At 40.9% G+C, this 4,565-nt stretch overlaps 1 non-coding gene across 1 annotated transcript; it reads right to left on the reverse strand.

Annotated features, from left to right (window-relative positions):
• Window positions 1-1,111: 1,111 nt before the first annotated feature.
• LOC115872062 lies at window positions 1,112-1,245 on the reverse strand. Its single transcript, XR_004047625.1, has one exon. It is a non-coding gene; the product is annotated as a small nucleolar RNA SNORA71 (small nucleolar RNA).
• Between the last annotated feature and the right edge of the window lie 3,320 nt (window positions 1,246-4,565).

A 4,565-nucleotide genomic window follows, 5' to 3' on the forward strand; every position in this document is an offset into this window, starting at 1 on the left:
TTTGCCTAACATTTCTGGAAACATTATATAAATAGTATTAAATATAACTCTGTGACCTCCTGTTTTTCTCCTAATCCCCTGTGATTTTATCATTCATAGAAATGAATATAATACTTTCTTTTTCCCCATTAAGTAATTTTATTGTATAAATCATGTATAACTAATTTATTCATTCTCCTACTGATAAAAGGTTAGAATCAGGGGTCCTCAATCTACGGCCCACTGTCCACATGCAGCCCGCTAAGGACATTTATCTGGCCCCCTCGGTGTTTTTGCCCCGTTTTGTTTTTTTACTTCAAAATAAGATATGCGCAGTGTGCATAGGAATTTGTTCATAGTTTTTCTTTTAACTATAGTCCGGCCCTTCAGTGGGTCTGAGGGACAGTGAACTGGCCTCATGTTTAAAAAGTTTGAGGACCCCTGGCTTAGATTGTTTATTTTTTATTCTTGTTTTTCTCCTTTTAAATTTATTTTGAAATAATACTCATTATTATAAGTATTACTTGCAAAGATTTTAGGTTTTAAATATGGCTGCATTTGTGATTTAAAAGATAGTAGTAAGTTGTTTTCCAAAGTAATTGGACCAATTTGTAATTTTTTTTTTTGAAACTGGTAACGTTTATTTTACATTTGATCACATACCAAACAAAAAAAGTGATGCAGGTCTAAGTAGGGAGATGATACGGTTGGCCACTGGCAGGACTCCCCAGCCTCCATTTCCCAGGGCAGGGGCCTGTGGCCCTGCTTTGAAAGGGCCAATGAAGACGCGCCAATTCTGGGCTCTCAGGCCTTCCTCTCGCCCCTCTCCTGCAGAGCGAACAGGTGTCCCATGTTGGGCTGAGGAGACGGGGTAAGGGTCTTGTGATGCTGCACGGTGGCAACAATCCCACTCTCCACGCTTGCTTGTTCCAGTGCCGGAGATCAACTCCAAATAACCCGGAGAGCGTCCGTTGTCCATGTTTCTGTCTCCGTGGAGTCTGCTTTAATGATCCACTGCTCAGGGAGGGGTGCTCCAAGAAGCTTTCTCTCTTGGAAAGGCTTCCGCAGTCACCACAGAATTCTTCTCGGCTCCCAGTGGTCCCCGATGCCCCGGGGCCGGGAGGTGTTGGCAGGAGAGAAGTAGAACTGTGTGAAAGAGAGGTACTCCGAACCCTCCAAACATGGGAAATGGCTGTCCGCAATCGCTCTCCCTGCATCATTGATAACCAGGACACGGGCAGTCCGAGGCCACTTTTGAATGCAGGTCTAATTTGTAATTTTATATTCAGTATTTTTACTTGTTTACTTGTTCACATTGTTTTTTAGCTTTTTCCAACTCAGCAGAATTTACTCTTTTTGCCAATCTACTAGCAAGCCCTCGTGGCACTGTGGATTAGGCACTGGGCTGTTAACCACAAGGTTGGCTGTTCAAACCTCCCAGCTTCTCTCGAGGGAGGACCATGAGGCAGCCTGGTCCCATAAAGATTCACATCCTGGGAAACCTTATTTAGAGTTATGCATGTGGAAGTTGGATACTGAGTAATACTGAAAGCATTGAGGCTGTAGTATAAATTCATTGTGATGTATTCATCGACTATACTAAAAACCAAAAAACCCAAATTTATAGCTGTTGAGTCAATTCTGACTCATAGCGACCCTATAGAACAGGGTAGAAATGCCCTTCAAACAAATCTCTCTTGGAACAGAAAGAGCCTGAATGCCCCTTTAGAGGCGAGGCTGAGACTGGGCTCACTTACCAGGCCATGCAGTCTAGAGAGGTCAGTGCTGGGGTGGGGGGGGACACAGGGTGCTTGGTAAAGCTCCGTCTGTTGGTTTGTTCTTCGGCAGTCTTTGGTACTTTCGATAGTCTTCAGCAGCACAGTTCAAATGTGTTAACGCTCCAGTCCCTGGGGAAAGATGTCGTGCTTAGAGACGTGTAGGGTCACGAAAGGCCTTCAAGAAGATGGTGTTTCCAAGACTGACTCTTGACCAGAGCAGAAAGAAAGCCTTGTCTTTCTGCCCAGCAGTGGCTGGTAGTTGTGAACTGCTGACCTTGCGGTTAGCAGCCCAGCACTAACCACTTAACACCAGAGCTCCCAGATAAGGGAGCTTATGTCAAAAATATGTCCTCATCATTTAGAAAGAAATCATGATTTGAATATTTACTCCAGATTGAAATGATGACATGTCCTCACTCTGGCACTTGAAGCATCACATGACATTGGCCGTTGTGTGAGACCATCAGAAATTTGATTGTGAGGACATCCAGCGTGGCCGGTAGTTTCACTATTAGACTATGGGAGCAATGTTTAACTTTCTTAACTAGGGCATACCAGTTATGCTTGTGTTTATTAGGAAATTTATTTGTAAATTATTAATTTTTAAAATATGCTCAGTTGAGCTTCACCAGACCAGATCTTATGGGTTTCTGAGGGTAAATCTTGGTTTTCTTCCACTTAAATTCCCTACCTACAGTTTTTCTGGTAGAGAAAACTTGTCAACCATCTTTCTGTTCAGTAGAGCATTTACTTAAAACAAAAGCAGAATCCCTTTACTGGGCTCTCACAGGTTCAAGAGAGCCGTGAAGCCTGAATTTATTTTAAAATGATTTGTCCATTTATTAAACATAAACTGAATTTCTCTCCTATGAGGAAGATGCTTTCCTTTGGAGCCCTTCAAACCTGAGGGATATATGAGTGGACCAGGGGAGAATCCAGTCTAAGAGCATCTAAGCAAGAAGGTCTTCCTTGCTTCATCGCTCAACACTAATATTCCTCAACCCTATCAGTCTGAACACTTCTTTTATAATAAACAGTTTTTATCCACTATCCTGATATGAGAACAATAGATAATATAATCTATGCCTCTACTAAATTCCAGAAAACTAATATACTGTCCTCAATGTAATATCAAAGAGAAGTATCAGTAATTTAAAGTAAATTATTATGCATTCAACCATTTAAAAACTAAGGAAGGAAATGGTTCAGACCATCTCAAAGGAATATAACACTAAGGGAACATATATTCCCCACATTTAAAATGTCCAAGGCTTTCTAGAGAATCCACAGATCAGTTGATTTCTTTTGTACTCTAGTTATTTTATTCAAAGAAAAAAAATTAAATTGACCTTCATGCTAGTTGCCTGCTAATCAGTTTAAGAGCAGCAGCAACAACAAGAAGTAAAAAAAATACCCGTCCCACATTTCAGCCATCACCCTTCTCTTACAAATTGTGCTTTTGCTTTTATTCCTTCATTCAACTTCCCAGGTTACTCTTGTGCCTAAAAAAGTATTTTTTACATGAAAAATATCTAAATGGTTCCAGATTATTCTTAGATTATATGTAGATATCTAGGAACCATTATAATAGAATAAAAAATGAAACAGTTATACTCAATACGTTTTAAGATGTTTTTTAAAAATGTTTCCTTAATTTTGACAATTTGGAATCAGTGCTACTCAAATATATTTGTGTATACATACTTAGTTAACTCCCTATCATTGAGTCAATATGGATTCATAGTAACCCTATAGGACAGGATTTCTTAGATCTTTAAGGGGATAGAAAGCCCTGTCTTTTTCCCATGGAGAAGCAGGTGGTTTTGAACCCTTGACCTTGCAAAGAGCTGCCCTATGCATAACGACTATGCCTGCGTAAACCGGGGCTTCTATGTAAACAAAGAGTCCTTGGAAATGCAGCAACTGCAAATACCTATGACTGAGGTGTAATATAATAGAAGCAGCAATGGTGCATGCTGCATTGGCAATAAAAGCATGGACTATTGCATAGTAGAACAAGTCTCAGGGATGTTATGAATAAATTCCCTTCTCTTACATGGTACAAAGGTCATTGTATAATAAAGCACACACCATACTATTTTGGGTTTAGAGCAAAATACTTGGATAATTATAAAGAGGATTTCACCCCCACTACATGAATATGCCCACCACTTATCTGTCAGCTGGTTGTACTGTGGTGGCTTGTGCCCGGCCCTGGTGTTTCACTGGTATTTCAAATACCAGAAGGGACACCCAAAGTGAACAGGTTTCAGTGAAGCTTCCAGACTAAGCATAGACAATGAAGAAAGACCCGACTTTCCATTTGGGAGGAGAGAGCAGCTGCAGACCTCATGCCCAGCATGGAACCCTTGTCAGGTACTGCCAGATAATGGATGGAAGCCGAGCATTGTCAGAGATGAGGGCGGGCCCATCGGGTCAGAGGGCACTCAAAACGCGACTGAGGAGGAGCTGCCTTCTCGCAGTGGAGTTGACAGTGATGATGTAAGTGGAGTAAAGCCTCTGGGAATGGAACCTTCAGGGTCTTCATTTGCTGACAAGGCATGACTCAAGGTAAAAGGAAAAGCTGTGAAAAATTGCTAATGATCAGAAGTTCAAGAAGACAAAGTCGAATATTGTAACATAATGTACAAAGGCCTAAAATGGAAAGCCAAAAAGGAAGAACGTGCATGGCATATCTTAAAATGAAAGAACTGAAGATACAATTTAAACTTGGAATTGCAATACTGAAAGATGCTATGGACAAATTGATCTGTCTTGGAAGAAGGATGCCCAGAGTGCTTCTTAGAA

This window comes from Echinops telfairi, unplaced genomic scaffold (assembly GCF_000313985.2).
Source record: "Echinops telfairi isolate 266 unplaced genomic scaffold, ASM31398v2 ScPeMD7_3;HRSCAF=10, whole genome shotgun sequence".
NCBI lineage: Eukaryota > Metazoa > Chordata > Mammalia > Afrosoricida > Tenrecidae > Echinops > Echinops telfairi.